The 22,049-nt window shown below is 47.3% G+C and overlaps 1 protein-coding gene across 6 annotated transcripts in view; it reads left to right on the top strand.

Annotated features, from left to right (window-relative positions):
• Positions 1-223: 223 nt before the first annotated feature.
• CSGALNACT1 (chondroitin sulfate N-acetylgalactosaminyltransferase 1) overlaps positions 224-22,049 on the top strand; it is a 323,407-nt gene continuing 301,581 nt past the window's right edge. For 2 of the 6 annotated variants that reach the window (XM_082608431.1, XM_082608432.1), the window contains exon 1: positions 224-390. The gene's annotated coding sequence lies outside the window, so the exon portion shown is untranslated. Of the gene's footprint in view, positions 391-784; positions 872-22,049 lie in introns of those variants that run through there. The other 4 variants (XM_082608437.1, XM_082608438.1, XM_082608436.1 and 1 more) reach the window with 4 other exon arrangements.

The raw sequence follows: 22,049 nt of genomic DNA, 5'->3' as shown, positions 1-22,049 counted from the left end.
TCTCCTTCATTATACTGAGAATTGGGGTTCAAAATACCTCCCCCTCCCGCAGAGGAGCGCTGGAGCACTTGCAGGTCAAGGGCACTTGTGGCCCGAGGGCCTGTGTGTGTGTGTGTGAGCGGGGAGGCGCTTTATTACTCAACACCCCGCCTGCCTGCTTTTCATCCTCCGCCCCCGCCACCCCGCTCCGACCTCCCTCCTCGGCCTCCCAGTGGCCGTCAGGGCTCCCTGCAGACATCACTTCCCCACGGCGGTGGGGTCGCGGAGCTCACGGGCTTTCTGACCTTCCCTGTGAGTTAACCGCTCTCTAGTGAAGGGTTATAACCCACTCGGGCCGCAAACACAGCGGCTGCGGGATTAATTCTCCGAAGTGCCATGTGCAAAGTTTGGGTAAGTCAGTCGGCCCAGGGAGGGGAGGGCAGCCGAGAGCAGGCAAGGGGACAGGGCGGCTGGGGGGAGGGGGTCGGGCGGGGGGTCTCAGTCCAGAAAGAGGAAGGGCCACACTTGCCGAGTGGACACCAACGCCCCCTGCTGGGGCCCCACCGCCACCGCGTCCTCGCCCCTCCCTCAACTTCGCCGGGTCTCAGGCGCGCGCCGAGCCGCCACCTGCGGGGTGGTCTCGGGCGCGCCCGCCGCAGGGGGAGCGGCTCAGGCCAGGGCGCCCGCTCGGGACCGAGGGACCCCCACCCCGCGCCCCGCGGCTCGCGGCCCCCACCCGGCGCGGGGCTCGGCCGCGGTCCCGCGCTCCCCGCCCCCGGGTCCCCGGAGGCTCCGCGGCCGCCCGAGCGGGAGGTGGAGCCGAGCCCGCGGCGCCGCGCAGGAGGAGCCGGCGGCGGCGGGAGCGGTGGCAGCCGGCCGGCAGCGCCTCGCGGTGAGTCGGGCCCGGGCCGGCCGGGCGTGGGCGCCGCGGGGGCGTCGGGGCGGCATCCTGGATCCCCGCGGCTCCACCACGGGTGGCTCGCGCGGCCGTGGGGGGCGGTGCCGCGGGGAGGGGGTCGCGCCGCAGGGTGGGGCAAGGGGGAGGAGAGGGGAGGGGGTGGCGCGGCGCCCGCAGGTGGGCGCGCGGGGTCGCGGGGGAGGCTTCCCGGGAGGGCCCCGGGCGCTGCTGGCCGGGGTCGCTGTGGCTTCACCAGACTCTGGTGGCCTTCAGCTGTTTGAAGACTTTCTTGAACACCGACTAAGAAGTAGCCTTTGCACGTGCCCGCGTGACTGCTTTAGCTGCGGTTGCACAGAGTCATCTTTGCTGGGATGGAGAGGGCGAGGGGCGCGCGCCCAGGTGGAGGTGGGCAGCATGCCCTCTGCCTGGAACCCGGACCGGGGCGACCGTGCCCGAGGGTCGCTGCGATCCGGGATGCCGGGAAGAAGTGCTGTGCGCGGTCAGCGGAGGGGCCCCCTCGAGGGCACGGTCTGGGGGTCGGGGTGGAGGGCGGCGGCGGAGGAGGGCTGTACGGAGACGCCGCGAAGTTGGTGTTTCCGCGGCGCTTCCTGCACCTGCACACCGGTCGGTGACTTTGAATTTATCTTTTCACCGATGAGCCAAGGGATGGGAGAGGAGAAGGTCTAACAGCGCCGTGCACGCCGAAACAGCGAGCCTTGGGAAGCCCTCGTACATAATAGAGTGGCTATTTCTCCGCAACTCCGCTTTTATTCTGATTTCAAAGCCTCGGAGTGGTTTTTACTTAAATGTCGTTAGAGAGGTCTAGATAATAAAGATAATAACTGTTCTTTCACGTCTTTTTACTAGAAATGGAAATTCAGTTCTACCGGGTTTGTTGGATTTTAACATTTTCATACATGAAACTCGTAATTGTCGTAGCGTTACCTGCAACAGTGAACATTAACCAGCCCTGCGCGGTGCTGTCACGTTGCTAATTAGAAGCAGAAAAGCCAAACTTAGATATAGAAGCATAAAGCAAAAAACATAAAGCCTTAGTCATAAAAAGTGACTCAGACACGTGTAATAGTGCATAATAGGACATGGGACGGCGCGTTGTGCTCCCGGAGAGGGTCAGTTCCTGGAAAGCGAGAGATGGGCCGTAACGGTTTAAATATGTGATGGTTCTTTCCACGCTATGTGTACTCTAAAGTATACAGCATTGAAATGCTTTAATTCTGTTCATCTTTGTGCTCCAGATTGCAACCTGTCATAATGGGGTTCAAAGCAAAACCTCAAGCTTTTGGATTCACCAGATTACACGAAAGCGAAGGGAACTTTTGCTTTGCCGTCCCAGACTCCTGGGCTCCAGGCAGCCTCCCATTTATTAACTGTATGACCTTGGGCAAGTCACCCTTTCACAGCCTTGGTTTCGACTTTGTAAAATGCCAGTAATATTCCTCACCTTATGAAGACGTTGGGAAAAAGGAAGTAACAATTAGGGGCTTATCCCAGCGCCCAGAGCACACTAAGTGCTCTGGAAAAGTTGTCTCTTGTCTTCCTTGACTTTTAGAAACCCCCAGGTCTGGCATGTTTCAGCGCTGTTGCTGTTCTTAATTTAAAATTCCTTGTGTGCAGCCTTCCTTCCCATCCATCCCTTCAAGCACCCTTTATTGAAGAAGCTCAGATGCTGCCCCGTCTGGGTGTTTGGAAGTGAGGGGCTGACGCTCTGGAGGTGGAGGTGGGCAATACTAAAGGGTTTTCCTGTTGGGAAGAATCCATCACGAGGTCGCACGGTGACGCAGTGTACTTCCCAGTCTTCATGTTGCTCTAGCGCTGTCCCCGGTGTAATGTTGTCACACTGGAAAGAAAGCACAGGAAGCTCTGCACAGTGCTTGCTCTCGCTTTTACCCTGTCTCTCCAGGCCAGCTCAGGCCGGGCAGGGCGCGCGGGATTTGAAAGACAGGATGTAATGAAGTTATTCTTCAGGTCACGGTTTTTTTTTTTTTTTTTTTTTTTTTTTTGCGGTACGCGGGCCTCTCACTGTCGTGGCCTCTCCCGTTGCGGAGCACAGGCTCCAGACGCACAGGCTCAGCGGCCATGGCTCACGGGCCCAGCCGCTCCGCGGCATGTGGGATCTTCCCGGACCGGGGCACGAACCCGTGTCCCCTGCATCGGCAGGCGGACTCTCAACCACTGCGCCGCCAGGGAAGCCCCTCACGTTTTTTTTTTTATTCCTCGTGAAAGGACCTTGGGATTCTAAGTGATAGCCCTACTGTATATTAGGGCTAATAGAGATTATTAAAGAAGGTAGCTCAGGTAGACTGGATTACCTATCGATTTTGCCCTGGTGATGAAACAGTCTTTTGAAAGCTTACGCAGCCAACGGAGCAGCGGCTCCACCACTAGGGGCCTCTTCTGCATAGCGTATCACCCAGGCTGTCATTCTTTGCCATTATTATGTCCTGTAAGGTAGCCAAGGAACTTAACTTCCTGGGTTCGCCACACGGAATACTTTATTAGAAAAGGGCAACCTTGTGTGAAAAGCATTACCAAAGGCCTAAAAATATGCGCAAGTGGTCTTAAATGACAGATTCGGTACCATCTGAGAATAACTTTAAAGGTTTAAAGGAGATGTAATAATCGGGCTTTTTGCTTTGCATATCCTCATATTCCAATATATGACTTAAAAAAAACTGTCTAAAAATTCAGATATATGATTTTGCTCTAGTATTTTTCAGGGGATTTGGGGAGTATGTTTTTGGTAGAGCTTATTTTTATCTTTTAGTGTGTTTAAAATTGCTTTATTTCCTAATTTGGTCCTTGGAGCACTAATAACTTGTTTCTCAAGGAGTTTATCTGGCCAGTAGGAGCTGCTGGTGTCTTGTCTTTTTTAAAAAAGGGGCCATGTGAAATTCCACGCATAAAAATATATGTTTTATTACATTCCAAGATGTATCATTGAAAGGCATTTTTCTTCTGGGAGTTTTTGAAAAGCCCTCTTATTTCTAAATTATAGCTTGAATGAAGTTAGTCAGGCTTGAGACTATTGAACAACTTGAAGGTGTGTTGGTGTTTTTATTTGTCAGATGGAATTTGCTATTTGGTAGAAAAAAGTACCGACAAGGTATGTAAGCAAACACGATGACTGAAAATATTGCCATATGGTTTGTGAGTGAATAAGAGAATATTGTATTTTCAGGTTTTCAGTGAAATTTAATTACAGTGACAAACTAAATACCAGTAATCGGTAAAGCAAAACTAACTACCGTTACAGAAGATTCAGCGCATTGCAGGCCCCAAATCTTACCGAGGGATTGCTTCTGAATTCAGTACGTTATCAGACTTCTGATTCCGATTTTCACATGGCAGGACTTTTCTTTTCAGTGTGTCTTTTTTTTTTTTTTTTTTTTTTTTTCTTTTTTTGCGGTATGCGGGCCTCTCACTGTTGTGGCCTCTCCCGCTGCGGAGCACAGGCTCCGGATGCGCAGGCCCAGCGGCCATGGCTCACGGGCCCAGCCGCTCCGCGGCATATGGGATCCTCCCAGACCGGGGCACGAACCCGTATCCCCTGCATCGGCAGGCGGACTCTCAACCACTGCGCCACCAGGGAGGCCCTTCAGTGTGTCTTTTATTGAAGTATTGTTGATTTACAATGTTGTGTTAATTTCTGTTGTATAACAAAGTGAGTCAGTATATATATATATATATATTTTTTTTTAATATTCTTTTCCATTATGGTTTATCATAGGATATTGAATATAGTTCTCTGCTATATAGTAGGACCTTGCTGTTTATCCATTCTCTATATAAAAGCTTACATCTACTAACCGCAACCTCCCACTCCATCCCTCCCCCAGCCCGCACCCCCTTGGCAACCACCAGTCTGTTGTCTATGTCCGTGATTCTGTTTCTGTTTCATAGATAGGTTCATTTGTGTCATATTTTAGATTCCACATATAAGTAATATCTTATGGTATTTATCTTTCTCTTTCTGACTTACTTCACTTAGTATGATAATGTCTAGGTCCATCCGTGTTGCTGCAAATGGCATTATTTCATTCTTTTTTATGGCTGAGTAGTATTCCATTGTATATATGCACCACATCTTCTTTTTCCATTTATCTGTCAATGGACAGATAGGTTGCTTCCATGTCTTGGCTATTGTGAATAGTGCTGCTATGAACATAGGGGTGCATGTATCTTTTTGAATTATAGTTTTGTCTGGATATACATCACGTGGTGGGGTAAAACAAGGCCGTCTGATCGTTGCTGCCTTTCTTTCAAGGTCTAGATCATTACTAAGAACTGGGGAAGAGGAGAACTTCTGTGTGGAGATCGTAGATAATTCTTCTTATCACTTCCCGATGAGTTAGCTAACTTTTGGAGGTTATGTTTAGGATTCTGAGCATGTCAGAGAGTTACACAGATCCTGTTTGCACAAGAACGCTTCTTTAAACTGGGAGAGCGCTGCCGCTGCCCTTAAACATCCCGCCAGCGAAGGCCCTGCGTCTCTCTGCCTCCCCGACTTCCCCCAGAAGGAGGCCGAGGCTCAGCCACAGTGATGGGTGTAGAGCTGCGTACAAGGCGAGGCTTGTGAGTTTGGACAGCAGCCTGGAGCTGACCAAGATGATGGATGCCCCAGGTGGGAGAAATTGCATGTTTATACATGGGAGTCTTTTTTTAGGAACTTGCACTTGGGCCCTGCATGCACAAAAGCAGCAGCACTAGAGTCTGCAGAGAGGTTTGGATCCTGTGACTTAGTGAAACAGTACTTTGATGCACAGATCGTTTTAGCTGTTGCTTTTGGACGGTGCAAAAACATACATTTTGTTATCCTGGGGTCACATCTGCTACTCTGTTTCCTATTCACACAAAGGGATATTTGAGTTGATGGAGGAAGAGGGAAGCAGGAGGCAGGGAGGAGGTAGATGGGAGTTGTCTGTTTATGCTGGACCCCCGGTCCCCTTATTTTCCCTTCCCAAGGGACGTGAGCACATGCCCCGCAGCTTGATGATAGGAGCTGTTCACTGGTGTTTGGGGGCTATCCTCAACTACTCTGTTAACGAAACTACTAAGATGATGGTCTTCGACTTAGGTCCTGGCTACTCTCAAAAGGGACCTTCTACTTCTGTCTCCTGTCTTTAGAAACTTGCTCAGTTAAAGTGGCAGCTAACCTCTGTGAACAGGGCTGCCAGCCCGGCAGGGGCCCCTTTGAGGTGGAGCATCCGCGCCAGGGTGCACAGCGTGGGAAGCAGAGAGTGGGCCTCAGCCTGCTCGCGTCCCGTCGGGCACTCTTGTGGGACAGTTGTCCGCCCAGCTGTCTGTGAGGCTCACACCTGTACAGGTGGTTGGAACAGTGCCGGGCACATGATCGATGAGAGACGTATCATTGCCGCTGCTGGTGGTGGTGATTATTATATCATTACTGATAGCATTGCTTTCAGGGTAGACCACGCTGGTAGGCACAGTCATCTGGAACAGAGAATTCAGGTGAACTTAGTGCTTGGAATAATGTTTGCAAAAAGAGCAAGTGATTCATTCATTTCAGATGTCTTGCTACATTTCCATTAGAGTTCTTCTCTTCGTGTGACGGAAACGGCTCACCCAGAGCCCTTAACCTGTGGCAACTGCTTTGCGAAATGTGGGCGGTGACTTGTTCATTCAATCAGCACAGCAACCTTAGGAAATACGCGCTATTATTCTCTGCGTTTTTGCGGATGAGAAAACCAGGGTGTAGGGAGGCCACTTACCTGCCCGAGGTCAGCTCGTGGGTGGCAGGCCTGAGCCTCGAGTCCGTGTCTGCCCGGCTGCAGAACCTCTGTGCTGTCTTTGCCAACATCCATACCCTTTGAGCTGGTAGCCCGGAAAGCGTCTTCGAGTTCTGAGGGTTAACAAAATGTGAAGACATTGATTTCCCTTAGATTCTTGGATTTGTATCCTTTTCTAGACACGACGGAGCAGGGTGACAAGTGAACTGTTATCAGTGGCTCTGCATCAGCACTTTTTATTTGTAGATTTTTATATGTGGCTTTTCCTAGTAGCTCGAAACACAATACAGCGTGGTACAGCTTATTTCTGTACAGCGGTTAACGTCTTGTCAAGGCGCTTCTCGGGCATGTTCTAAGCAGAATATATGAATAAAACCCAGCGTGGGGTTGCAGAATATGTAGGTGTGAAGACTGGTGTCAGGCGTTCATGCATTCACTCAACGACTATTTCTTACTCCCCTCTTCTCTGGAGTCACCCTGCCAGACACCACAGTGATGGTGAAGATGTGGAAGCCTGCAGCGCAGAGGAAGGCTCTGGGCCTTCGGGGTGGGCGTTGCTGGGGTTTGAATCTCAGCTCCGTCGCTCACTGACCGGGGGTCCTGGCCCCGTCAGTGGACATCTCTGAGGCTTAGTTTCTCGTGTGCACAATGGGGAATAATAATACTTGGTAGGCTGTTGCACGAATTCAATGAGATGCATGGGGAAGCCATCAGGCCGCTGGAGGGGGCGGGTACTGACCCCCCAGCGGTGCCCTTCCACTTCTCCCATCTTACTTGTCTCTTCTCCCACTTCCACCAATTACAGGGGCTGGGAGAGGTAAAGATACTGAAACTCCAAGATAGAATTCTTCCAAATGTTCCTTTCTGGTTCTCCCTGGCGGGGCTGGGGCAGACCCGGCAGCGGGGTTGGGTGATACGTGAGCTGGTGCCAGTGTAGCGCTCCTGTCACACGGGCTTGTTACCCAGGAGGCCCAGAGGAGGATGGATTCCAGGAAGCAAGGGCAGCTTCGAGCCCAGGATAGGTGCCCATGGGTCCCAGGGGTGGGGAAGAGAGTCTTCTGGGGGAGTAGCCAGGAGCTCGGGTCCCATGGAAATTGGAACAGGCGAGAAAAGAAGTTAGAGGCGGGCTGAGTGGAAAGGGTTTGGGACGTGGGTGGAGGGCGAGGCAAGAACGTGAGCAGCTTGTCCTTGGGGACCCGAGGGGGCCAGGCGGCTGAGATGTGCCGCTGGCGGGCGGTGCTGAGGCGTGGGGAGAGGCCTGCAGCCCTCCTGCACTGCCTACCCCATTGCTGCAGGGCTTGTTCCGGACTTCCAGCTCCCTGGCCTCCCACTGCAGGGTTTTTCCAGAAGCACTGCAGCCTCTCCCAGCAAACAGCTAAGTCACAATTACTAGTTGTTGCCAGTTTTCACTCTCGATCTTCAGGGGGTAGCTGGTATCATGGGAAAATAAGACTACTTATTCCAGTTGGAGATTCGGTTAAACACACCCAAATCTGTTCCTGGTGAGGCCGGGTGCCCGGTCCACAGGGCCCTGTTTAGGGCCCTGCTGGCCTTTCTGGAGCGTGGCCTGTGTTGTGAGATCAGGGGTGTTTTCCGGGAGATGTTCCTAGTGGTTTTACGATAATGGGCCACCTTGTTTGGTGTCCGGGGTAGATGCCGTGTGTGGTAGGGATGGAGCGCGGGCTTCACAAAATCATTACGGTCTGGGACTGGCTACCTCAGCCAGGGAGCAGGAGGCCCTGACTCATTTATTCTGCTCTGGCTCATGGGCATAAACCAGCCCTTCTGTGAATAAGCAAACAGAACCTGCCCAGGTGCAAGAGAAGCTTGATTCAGGGTTTAAAAAAAAATGTGAGAAATTTAAAAAACGTATTGAATCGGGGAACAGTTCGTTTAAAGTAAGCTACTGTAATTTTCAAAAGCCTATTTTATAGAATTAATAGAGTGTATTAAAATGAAATGAACAAGCAGACTTTAAAAAAGTGATAGAAGGAGAGCTTTGTGGGAAGGAGAGTAATCCTTGAAATGGATTCCAGGTTGGTTCCTTTGGTTCCTGGGGAGCTGAGCGGAATGAATGTTTGCTGATTGCTCTAATAAGTGAGACAGTCTGGTCACCTCCGGGACAGGCCTGGGCAGTGGATCCAGTTCACCCAGGTCCACCTTTTCTTAACTGTGATCCTGGACAAGTTACTGAATTCTTTAGGTCTCAGTTTTCTCATCTGTAAAGTGGGGATAATAGTGCCCATCGTATTGGGCAGTTTGCTGATTGATTTAGAGAATGTATGTGAACGGCTTAGCATGAGAATGTATGTGAACGGCTTAGCCTGGACACTTGGTAGCATCAGCTGTTGTGATTACATAGGCGCACGGGAAGGAAGGTGGAAGGGAAGGTGAGGATCAGGAGCATCTGCATTCGCCCTGGGCCCGGACGCTTCTCATTCTACTCTTGCATAGTTTGTTTGTTTGTTTGTTTGTTTGTTTATTTATTTATGGCTGTGTTGGGTCTTCGTTTCTGTGCGAGGGCTTTCTCTAGTTGTGGCAAGTGGGGGCCACTCTTCATTGCGGTGTGCGGGCCTCTCACTATTGCGGCCTCTCTTGTTGCGGAGCACAGGCTCCAGACACGGAGGCTCAGTAATTGTGGCTCACAGGCCCAGCTGCTCCACGGCATGTGGGATCTTCCCAGACCAGGGCTCGAACCCGTGTCCCCTGCATTGGCAGGCAGATTCTCAACCACTGCGCCACCAGGGAAGCCCTCTTGCATAATTTTTAATGTCTTAAGTTCTAGATGATTATAATCAGATACGTCTTGAACACCTGCTGTGTATATGTCCCTATGATAAGGTGTCTGGGTATAGACTCTGATCCCAGAAAACTGCCCTCGGTATCCTCACGTAGCTCGTGGTCTTAGGCTGAGAGGGGCAAGACGGTGACGGGGTCTTGCCGTTCAAGAAGGAATTCTTAGTGTCCCTCGGCTATTTCAGTGAGCTGCCCAAAGGATACTTGCCGTCCTTGGCTTATTTCCCATCTACTGTACATACAGATGGATAGAAAATAAGTACTTCTTGGGCCTCGACATAAATAACTCAGAATACCCAGGGTACCTTTGGATGTCTTATTTGTGTAAAAATAAGATTTATTTAAGTACGTTTGTGGCTACATAATGGGAATCCAGCGGAGGAGTCTTGTGTTTTGGGGGCTATTTCTTTGGATGTGGCTCTGACTTGCAAGCTCTTGTATCTAAAGCACGTTCTTTGGTGGGGAGGGTCCTTTTGTCTTTTCACTGAACTCATGGTCCATAGGTTTCTGGGCCACAGTAACGAGAGAGCTGGGTGTAAAGAGGGTTTTGTTTGTTTGTTTTGTATCTCTCCTCCAGATGAAGGTGTACACATGTTGCTGCAGAAGGAGACTAGGTTGGTGGAGAAAGGATTCCTGAGCTGACTCACTCTGTGGCCATGGGCAAGTTCTTAATCCCTAAAGTAGGAATTTAATCATTGAGACTCAGGGGCCATTTGAGTGCAAAGCAATGAAATTTATGGACTGTGAACGGCTTCATCAGTCCAAACAGTGGCTGAAGCCAAAATCTGAGCATAAAGCTAGTTCCTCTGTTGGATCAAGTGAGCTGTTTCAACATCTTGGGTCTTGGGTTGTCTCAAAAACGGATTTTCTTTGTAGACAGGATATTTTTCGCTTAAGTAATTAAAAATCCTCAGAGTGTTTTCCATGGATATCCTTGGGCATACAGGAGAATTTATCCAGCTTCACTGGAATTACCTTTTTCCCTTCCTCCAAGAGTGAGTCTGGACCAGTGCCTGGGCTGTTATTAGTGTGCAGTGCAGAGGCCATGAGAACACGCCCTTTACGCAGGGCGGGTGTCTCATGTTCTGATGGAAACGAGGCCGGAGACAGGAGGAGATGCAGGAACTAGACCCGTCTGGTCGCCTGAAAGCACGGGGAGGTGACTGTTTGGCTTGTGGGGACGGCTCTTCCTGGGGTCAAGGCACGTGGGAGGCACCAGCTTTCTAAAACTCTCTTCCCTGGTCTCGTAAGTGACTGTTTCATTATCTTGGGGGCACATGTCATGCCCGTGTGAAGCGGACAGGCATTACTGCAGCTCTTAGTCACTTAGGAATGAGAGTCAGAGAATGAATGGAGAAGCTTTGATGAAAGCTAGCCATGTTCATCTATTTTATCTCTATGAACTAAAAATCTTTGAAATGGCAGAATCGTGCGTCTGAAGGGGACACTTGGATTCTGGAGGATTTGTAGACTTCATTCAATGGTCTTGTCAGTGACTTGTTGGAGTTAGAAGTCACGGGAGGACCACTGCTTAGCAAGAATACATCAACAGGAATAATGTTATTTCTGAGATCAGTTGGACCAACATAAGTATTTTGCAGAAATAATAGCACCATTTGGACTACCTCTGTGTTTTTCAGATGAACAGAAAGAGGCCCAGAGAAGTCAAGTGCCTTATCTAAGATGACCCAGCTACTGAGGGGAACAACATTGTCAGGAATGGAGCCCAGGTCCCTTGTTTCCGTCCCACTGCTCTTGATGGGCCATGCAGCATCCTTGGGTACCACTGCCAACTGGCAGGTAGTTTTAGGTGCCCCGACAGTGATGCCACCTACACAGCTGCCTGCTCTCAGGTTTTTCAGAATCTGGTTATGGAGCTCCTGCCGTGTGCCCAGCACTGTTCTCGGTGCTAGAGATACACAGGTGAAAAGACAGGGGTTTCTGACCTCAAGGAGCTCTCAGTAGAGTGAAATACAAAGAAGGGACTATATTCTTAAGCCATGGCTTAGTGACATGTGGAGCATCTTTGGAGATGTAAGGTCTCTGTGCCTACTTCAAGGTCAATGGGATTAGTTTTAATTTCCTGTTGATTTTACAGCATCAGAAATGGAAATGATGGCCATAAACTTCATGAATCAAATTGACTCCAAATGATCCCCGTCTCCTCTGGATTAAAATATGAAACTTTTTTTCTCTGCACTTCAAATCCATGATCTTTCTGGAAACACTTGCTAGGAATAGTTCTGGAGGAGTTTGTTTATGGGCACAAGTCAAAAATTAAATTGTTTATGTCAAAGAGAAGTAAGATGTCGATATGGGTATCACTGCAGCTAAGTCAGGGGTTGAATTATTGGCTTTTTAATTAAATTGAGGCCCATCTTTTTCCCTGGGAATGCAGAAGTGGCAGAAGCTTAGGAAGAAATCTATTAGGTACTAAGCAGTACCCAAAGCACTTTATTTGTGGAATTGTTTTGAAACCCATATAAAAATACTGGAAGGACTGAGATTCAGGTAGACGGAATGCCTTGGCAGGGGCAGATGGCGTGGCAGGGAGACCCAGCGTTCGCGCAAAGTCTGTCTGCCGCTGCAGCTCCTGTGCCCAAGCGTGGCGCCTCCACGGGTACCAAGCCTGACGTGGCAGCGGCCTTGCAGTTGCTTTTGTGTCGTTCTTGAACAGGACTGCAGACCTGGATCATGGGGTCCACAGCTCACACCACTGTTGGATGCACTGCAAGCAGCGAGGTGCAGTGTGTAGACACGGTAGGTTCTTTGTAAATACGCATGAAATGAACAGAGGCAGCAACTGAATAGTCAGCAGCGTTGGTGAGAAACTGTGTTCACCAACAGGGCACGTTACCTTCCAGGGTCCCTGCAGTTGAGTGTAAAGCTGACCTTGGAGAAACCAAACTACCCGCCCCAAAAGAAAAGTCTCTTTTAGTATCATTTGCTGTTCATAAGCGTGCCTGTTTTCAACTCTCTTCCCCACATACTCTTTTCTTACTTGGTGTTTTCTTCCAAGCTACCTGTAAACAAATTATGCATTCATAGTCTTATGGCAGGCTGGCTGGATCTAACAGAGTCAGGAAGGCTTCCAACACATTAAGTGTTCTTGAAGGTTATAAAAAGGAGGACCAATTATCACACTGACGTGATTATAAGAGAGATGCTGGAGGTCTCTCTCTTTTTTTTTTTTGAAGAATGAGGCTTGGCCCCATCTCATATCTTACACAATTAAAAAAAAATTATTTTGTTTATTTACTTTTGGCTGCATTGGGTCTTTGTTGCTGTGCGCGGGCTTTCTCTAGTTGCGGTGAGCAGGGTCTACTCTTCGTTGCGGTGCGCGGGCTTCTCATTGCGGTCGCTTCTCTTGTTGCGGAGCACGGGCTCTAGGTGCGCGGGCTTCAGTAGTTGTGGCGTGCAGGCTCAGTAGTTGTGGCTCGCGGGCTCTAGAGTGCAGGCTCTCAGTAGTTGTGGCACACGGGCTTAGTTGCTCTGCAGCATGTGGGATCTTCCCGGCCCAGAGCTCGAACCCGTGTCCCCTGCATTGGCAGGTGGATTCTCAACCACTGTGCCACCAGGGAAGCCCCGATGCTGGAGATCTTGACTCACTGGGATTTTGACAGCAGCCAGAGTGGTTAAGATGCTTTGAGAAACAGCAGAGGTGATCTATTTCCACCAAGTGACTTTCTTAAATCTGTGACGTGGGCGGACCTATAGGCTCCTGAGCAAGAGGATGGACTAAATAATGCATTGAATCACTGGGGTTGGAGTGGTGATGCGTCGCTGGTGCTCACAGTGGGGGCCTGTGAGATTTTACATTTAGTGATGATACCTCTCCCGTAGCCATCTGTCTCTCGCTTTAATAAGCAATGTTCCTTATCAGGTGATTTGTGTACATCAATTACACCATTATACTTATTAAATATTAAAGCGTTTATTCCCCCTTGTGTGAAGTCTAATTAGGCAAAGTGCTCAGCGCAAGCCTGGATTATCAGAGTAATAGTCTGCTCGTTACCTGTGACATACCTCAGCTTCCTGGATCATGTGTTTTTTTTTTTTTCTTCCTATCAGAGTGCCTAATATAGGGCAGGAAGGTTTTTTTTTTTTTTTTTTTTAACATCTTTATAGGAGTATAATTGCTTTACAATGGTGTGTTAGTTTCTGCTTTATAACAAAGTGAATCAGTTATACATATACATATGTTCCCACATCTCTTCTCTCTTGCGTCTCCCTCCCTCCCACCCTCCCTATCCCACCCCTCCAGGCAGTCACAAAGCACCGAGCTGATCTCCCTGTGCTATGCGGCTGCTTCCCGCTAGCTATCTATTTTACGTTTGGTAGTGTATATATGTCCATGCCACTTTGGTGAAGGGTTCAGCACCGTCGGGCCATTAAGAAGGGGTCTGCTACAAAGATTATGAAACCTTTTAAAAATGAGTGGAGCGGTGTATTATCTATAGTTGGCATTTTTCATGAATCAGTCATCTGAACAGATATTTCTGATGAAACTAATTTGACTAAATTAAAGAATCTTAAAATAGCTTTAAAGGCTAAAAATACAAGTTACAATGTTACTTGGAAGAAGAGAAAACCCATCAGTGAGTAGTTGCATTTTATACATGCTGCTGATGAAAAGAATAATTTTAGATGTCGAACCAGTATCACCTGAAAGTCCATGGGGTGGTCCATTACTTACTTTTTCAACTTATTTCTTCTGTGCAGTCTAATGCAAAAATTAATTTGCATCATGGATTTCCTAGCAAGCATTTTATTAGTATAAGGCCAAAAGTAAGGTTATGAATCAGGCTAGTATCTCTGACAAGTTGTCTACATCATTTTGAGACAATATTGTAATGAACACAATGTCTTTTCTGGAAGTGTTCGTGGTACTTCCTCATTATTTACATTCCTAAAAAAATCTGCAGTGTGCTGTGAGCATGTACACACACACAGGACCATGCATGTGCACACGTGTAATCTGGGGCTGTTGGGCATGAACCAGATAAGGATTAGGCCCAGTTTATTGCTTATTATTCTCAGGGAGAAAAGCTTTTAAGCCGTGTGTCATGTAATGGGCGGCTCTCAGGGCGAATCGGTTTTTCCCTCTCATGGTCCCAGCAGCTCATGTTAGGGTTTTGAAAGTGTCTTCATCCCTTCACAACTGCAAATAGCAGTTGCATCGCTGGCCCCTGATGCACTATGGAAAGAAAGCAGCCTGTATCTCCTTAAAATGAGTAGATTATTATTATTATTTTGGGTTGTTTTTGAATGTAGTCAAATCACAATGAGATTTAGCTCTGAGATAAAATATGGATGTAAAGATCAGAGAATGGAAGGGAACTCACAGGTCATCTGGTCCAATGCTTCTGCTTCTCGAGTGGGGAAGCTGAGGCAGGGAGGCACGTGGCTCCTCAAGGTGTTAGCAGGGGTCCTGCTCTACTGCACTTGCCTGCAGGCCTGATGGTGACCCTCGGGCCAGGTCCCACCTTCCGGCCCTTCACAGGTACAGTGTGCCTGGGCCTGGATCAGTTTGAAAGTGTTTTTTAATTTAATTTTTATTTTATACTGGAGTCTAGTTGATTTACAATGTTGTGTTAGTTTCAGGTGTACAGCAAAGTGATTCAGATATACATGTACATATATCCACTCTTTTCCAGATACTTTTCTCACGTAGGTTATTACAGGATATTGAGCAGAGTTCCCTGTGCGACACAGTAGGTCCTTGTTGTTAATCTGTTTTATATATAGTAGTGTGTGTATGTTAATCCCAAACTCCTAATTTATCCCTCCCCCCACCTTTCCCCTTTGGTAACCATAAGTTTGTTTTCGAAGTGTGTGAGTCTGTTTCTGTTTTGTAAAGAAGCAAAAGCTAAGAGAATTCAGCACCACCAAACCCGCTTTACAACAAATGCTAAAGGAACTTCTCTAGATGGAAAAGAAAAGGCCACGACTAGAAATAAGAAAATTATGCATGGGAAAGCTCACCAGTAAAGGCAAACCTACAGTAAAGATAGGAAATCATCCACACACAAATATGATATCAAAACCAGAAATTGTGAGGAGAGCACAAATGCAGGATATTGGAAATGCATTTGAAACTTAGAGATCAACAAGTTAAAATCTTGTTGATCAAAATCAACAAATCTTTTGTAAATATAGACTGCTATATCAAAACCTCATGGGAACTACAAACCAAAAATCTACAGTAGATACACACACAAAAAAGAAAAAGCAATCCAAACACAAGATAGTCATCGAATCACAAGAGGAAGGGAAGAAAAAAGACCTGCAAAAACAAATCCAAAACAGCTAACAAAATGGCAGTAAGAACATACATATCAATAATTACCTTAAATGTAAATGGATTAAATGCTCCAACCAAAAGACATAGACTGGCTGAATGGATACAAAAAATAAGACCCATGTATATGCTGCCTACAACAGACCCACATCAGATCCAGGGACACATACAGACAAAGTGAGAGGATGGAAGAAGGTATTCCATGCAAATGGAAATCAAAAGAAACCTGGAGTAGCAATACTCATGTCAGATAAAATAGACTTTAAAATAAAGACTAAGAGACAGAGAAGGACACTATGTAATGATCAAGGGATCAATCCAAGTAGAAAGGTTTTAAAGGAAAGCTTGCTACCTTACAGCCAACTCAAGGCAGAATGGGTGTAGTCTGAACCTGTCCGGGGTTGGAGAACATTTTGTATCTGCTCATTGGCATATTCCTAGAAATGGAGAACTGAAAGCCAGTGTGTGCCTCTGAGCATCTCTGAGTTCAGTAGGGGGTCAGTAGGGAGGGCGCTATCTGCTGTCCTGGGATGATGATCCAAGGGAGGGGCGCCTGCCGCTCGGCCGACCTCAGCTGTGAAGGCCCAGAGTCTGGCCTTTACCAGCCTGTGGTGGCATCGTCAGGCTCGAGTAAGTCATCCAACCAACACACCCCAGGGCACAGGGGTTAGGGGTTAGTTCACTTGGACAAATAACTGGCTTGGTGGTTGGTAAGAAGCCTGGTGGTTAAGCACGTGGGGTCAAGCCTAACATATTTGGGTTGCACTAGCTGCCGTGTATGGAATTTAGGCACGTTACCTTACTACTTGAACCTCAGGCGTTTTGTCTGTAAAATGGGAAGAGTAGCAAGCATTTATATTGTACTCACTAAGTGACAGCTGCTGTCTCTGTGCTTCAGGACCACTGACTCATGTACTCTTCACAGCAACCCTATGAGGTAGGTACTACCATCACGCCCACTTTACAGAGGAGGAGACTGAGGCCCAAAGAGGTTCAGCGAATTGCTCCAGGTTACACAGCTGTTAAGGGTTGGAGCCAGGGTGTGAATCTTGGCAGCCTGTCACTGTTTCTCTCTCTCCTCTGCTTCCTCTCAGCGGGATTAAGAGGATTGGGAGGATCAAGTGAGATAAGCACTCAAGCAGTATCAGCTTTCCTCGCTGATTGTAACAAACCTGACAGCAACAGGAAAATCTACGTGATCAGCGCCTTTTTTACCCGTCACCCAGCTCCTAGAAACCAGGTCATAGTCAGAACGTCGCTTTGGCAATTACAGAAGTCACGCAGAGAGAATTCGGGAGGCTTAACCAAACGTCCCTCTGTGTGGACAGTGTGGGCACAGCCATAGGAGAGCCGACCAGGGCCGGGGGGGGCCGCGGGGCTGAGCCGATGGCCGAGATTCCTTTCCAGCTCGCAGGACCTGGTGACTTTCTCCGCTGCAGGTGGCTCTGGGGTTCCAGACAGCAGCTCCGAACTATTTCCCCTCATCTGTCATCTGGACGGTTGAGTGGATCAGATCCACCCAGGGCGCTGTCATTGGCCTCGGCCGCAGGGCTCAAGGGTGACACTCACACCTTCGAGGAAGTCCGCCACCGCCGACCAGCATCCTCCACTTTGTGTTGAGTTCACAGCCTCGTCGTCAGGTGCAGGCTTCTTTCCAGATGGTTTTGCTATGGAGTTTAGAGATGATGCTGTGTCTGCTCTTTGTTTCCTTTTAAATTCATAAGTCATGATAAGTATATGTATATGGAACGTGTGTGTGCCTTTTGACTTAAAATAATAAAGCGAGTAACGACCCAGTAAGCATCTAGAACATTCCCTCTGAAGCCCCTCCCCTGTACTTCCGGGTCTTATTTCCTTCCTTCCTCCTGCCCCACCCGATGGGTAACTGCTCCTCCAGATATCGTGTTAATCGTCTCCTTGCTTTATTAGAGTTTTACCACCAGTGTGCATCCCCACATAATTTATGGTTTTTGTGACAGGCTGTTGAATTGGAAAACTTGACTGAAGCCTCCAGATGCACTAGGTAGCAGTTACAAAAACGAGGTGTGAGCACGACCAAGATGGGCATTTTCAGAGGCAGTATCGGAACACGAGGCTCACAGCTCTTGAAAACCCTCCTTACTGTGAGGGTATAAGAAGCACCCATCTATCTGGAGAACCTTCTGCTGTGAATCTGCACCAGCCCCTCCACCCCGGAGGAAATGGGGGTGGAGGTCCTGCCCACGCACCCCGAGCCCTGTGTCCCCTCAGCTGGGTGCGTGGTGGGCTGGCTCTGACTCTGGTGAGACGTTTGGGGGTGAGGAGAGTGAAGAGTAGCTGGGACAGGCCTCCCCCCCACTGCCGTGTTTGTTGGGGCCATTGTAGGGGGGCTCCCCCTGGACCAGGTGTGGCCCCTGCAGGGAGGGAGAGCCAGCCTGGAACTTGACCCCTGCCCAAGGACACAGCCAGTGGAGAGCTTGTGGAGTGAGTTTCAGGGCCTGGGTGGATCGCTCGCACCACAGGGGTCGGAGGGGAGCCCCTGGAGAATCCACAAAAGCACCCACGAGACTCAGAGTCAGGCCTGAGTGTCGGCTGGTCCGGAGAGTGCAAAGCCGTCTGTGCTGGTGAGGAGGAAGTTTGCCTGCATGTAAGAGAGAAAACAGTGGTAACACACAGTAGAAGTTGATTTCTCTCTTACGCAGAATCAGTTGGGAAGTAGGCAGTTCAGGGATGGGATGGGGGCGCCACACAGATGTCAAGATCACGCCTCCTGGTTCACTGCCCCACGGCCCAGGCCCGTGACTGTGGTCCTCGTGTTCCTGCTCAGAGGGGCTGCTGCAGCTCCAACCATCATGTTATGGTTCAGGCAGACAGAGGCAGAATCTGCTCCCTCCCTTGTAAGGATACTTTCAAGATACATCACCCAACATTTCTGCTTATATGCCATTAGCCAGAGTCGAGTCACGGGGTCAGGCCCAGCTCCAGGAAAGCCTTGGAAATATAAACTTGTTGCTGGGTAGCCATGGGCCCAGCTTAAAGTTGGGTTTCTTTTTGTCAAGAGGAAGGGACTAGTGGATATTGGGAGGCAGCCAGCAGCCTGTGCACTGGCAGTCAGGTGGCCTTTCTCCACGTTCCAGCACTGGAGGGGAGGGTAACTGCAGCCAGCAAGGGGGGAGGGGGAGGGGAGGACATGCAGAAGCCAGTGCCTCTTACTCTTTTTGGCCTTACTTAAAGGGTCGATAATACACTGACCTGACATTTTATTTTCGGAGTCACAGTTGTGTTTTGTGACTTAAAGTAACTTTAGGACTTTCTGTTACCTACAAGTGACCAGAGAATTATGGGACCTACCAGAGTTTCCCTTGGGTAGCAGGGGGAAAACATACTGCTTGAATATTATATTTATTTCAACTTAATGTCTCTGTTATATAAAACCAACATGCCGTTTTCACACCTAAAATATTAATAATCATCCTTTAAAAATCACCTAATACCCAGGCCATATTTAAGTTTTCCTCATTTTGTAATTACCTGTGGTGATGGATGTTAACTGGACTTGCTGTGGCGATCGTTTTGCAGTTTGTACAAATATTGTATCATTACATTGTACATCTGAAACTAATTATATTATGTTAGTTATACCTCAATTAAAAAAATACATACTCTAACCTAGTAAGTCTGCTTATAATTATTCATCCTATGGCGATCATCAGACTAAGTATCCAAAGGTGTGTAAAAGCATGTTCATCAAAACCTTATTTATAGAGAAAAGATCCTAAATATCACTCAGTGGGAAATGGGTTAAGATATTATTGTGCCTCCATACAGAAGAATTATTATTAGCCATTAGAAAGAATGATTAATGATGTGCAAATATGATTAAACTATATTGATGAGTGAAAAAAAGGTTTCCTTGATTATCTCAAGGAGTATCTTTTTCTTTGTTTGCATCTCATTTCCGAAAGGTCAGCGTGTGTGAGGTGTGTTTCAGGTGTATCTTAGCCCTCGATGTTCCCCTATCGGCAGAAAGACCTAGACCTCTCAGCACACAGAGTGCCTGGTGCATTGCCTCCGTAACCCTGTTTTAGGAATTTGGAGGAGGTTAGCGATAATCCACATTCATGTGTCACACAGCTGCTGACTTCTAAATCAGACAGCTTGAGACAGTGGAGTTTGACTTGGGGCTTATCCTGAACAGAGAACTGATTTATTCTTACTAACGGAAAGTAAAGGTCTTCAAAGTGGGAAATAAAGGAATCTATTTTATGCTTAAATAGAATTTCACATTGACCATTGATCGAGTGTGGGCCTTGGATGTGATGTTGTAATGGTAACATACCACAAGGAGCTTATTCCACATTGACTAGGGTGCTTTATAAGATTGTATATTTAGAATATATGGATGTGATTGTATTTTTATTTAACCCGAATTTACTGGATACCTTCCACGTGAAACACTGCTGTGTCAGACAAAAGACATAGAAAACGATGGGTTTTCTTAGGTCACTATTGCCCCTTCTCCCCGCTTCTTTCCACATGTTTTACTCTTTATCAATATATGTTATTAATCTTCAGAAATCCTCTTTCAGTGCTATACCATTCCCCAACACGTCAGTCTAAACGGCTGGTTAAGGAGTATCATCGTTTAGAAGTACAGGTTCTCCAGTTTTTAGGTATTTATATTTTATCCTTTTCATTCTTACAAATGAATTTGAGATATCCACATGTTCTACTTTTAAAGAAGAATAAATACAGAACAACAATAAACCCAGTATCATCAAAGTTACAAAATAGATAAATTAGAAATTACTTACATTCTTAAAAAAAAAAAAAAACCACCAAACTTTCCTTCATCCATGCAGTGATACAAATACGGATAGCAGTTATATAGCGAGGTAGTGTATTTGGAAATGACATAACTTTTAAAGATTCACATATATAACTTTTTCGCAACTTGACTTCTTGCCAAAAGTAAGGTGTCTGTGAATACTTCTTACTTTTGGTGTATATTGTAAACTCTTGAACCTTGATATTATTATTTATTCATTTAACACATGTTCATGGAACCCCTGCTATATGCCCTGCATTGAGCTGGTGCCAGGGAAAAGTCACATGAAGACACAGCTGGGTTTTATTCTAATTTCAGGGTTGGGGAAATGCAGTATCTAAGTGAAAGGTCAGCTACTGGAGAGTCAGTTTGTGTTCATGTTCTGGTTTTCAAGAGATGGGCCTGGAGCACAGCAATTAATTTTTTTTTTTTTTTTTTTGTGATATGCGGGCCTCTCACCGCTGCGGCCCCTCCTGCTGCAGAGCACAGGCTCCGGACGCGCAGGCTCAGCGGCCATGGCTCACGGGCCCAGCCGCTCCGCGACATGTGGGATCCTCCCAGACCGGGGCAAGAACCCGCGCCCCCTGCATCGGCAGGCAGACTCTCAACCACTGCGCCACCAGGGAAGCCCCACAGCAACTAATTTGATACCTGTTCTATGGCAGCTGATAAATAGAGTTAACCACAGTGGATACTTATGGATCTTAAATTGGTATATTTTGTTGTAGAAACACTGGTAAAAACTCTTACTTGTGTATTTTAGGAAATTTAAAATAGTGTTTTTGAGTGCAGATTTTACATGTTAATATCTGTCAAACACAGTAGGAGGAATACAGTTAGCTCTTGTTAGTTTATTTAAAAACGTGCCATTTTTAACACACTAGTTTCTAGAAAACAAGGAAGATCTGATTAAAGCTAGATTGATCCAGATTGCAGCATTTGGCTTACATTACTTAATTCTCTTAACTTGGAAGATTTAGAATTGATTGTAAGAAAGGGTTTGGCGAATGACACTTTTTTGGAAATGTTCTTGTTTTCTGCATGCTATCAATGCATTATGGAGATAAAAACTCTGATAAATTTCATCAGATTTCACTCTGATGAAATGGCAAATACAGAGTTGCCACGTGGCCTGACAACTAGGTTGTTATTTGATTCAACATTTTAATTTATTTTCTAAATGATTAACCATGACAACAGTTTAAAAGAAGTTCTTAATGTAAAATTATAGAGGATGCTGACAAATAAATATCTGCCTAAGCAAGAGCTTTTCTTTTTTTTTTATTGTGGTAAAATACACATAACATAAAACTTACCATCTTAACCATTTAAAAATGGTTACTTACAAGTGTACAGTTAAGTGACATTAAGTATATTCACATTGTTGTGCAGCCATCACCACCATTCATCTCTGGAACTCTTTTAGGAGCTGATTGTTATTACTGTTATTTTGAAGTGCCATGTTCTAGCTAGCCTGATGGAATTTCATTATGGACAGGT

The sequence above is a fragment of the Mesoplodon mirus genome (genome assembly GCF_964341445.2).
Source record: "Mesoplodon mirus genome assembly, chromosome: 20".
Lineage (NCBI taxonomy): Eukaryota > Metazoa > Chordata > Mammalia > Artiodactyla > Ziphiidae > Mesoplodon > Mesoplodon mirus.
Note: the sequence above shows the minus strand (reverse complement) of the source record. Positions and strands in the feature narration are given on the sequence as shown.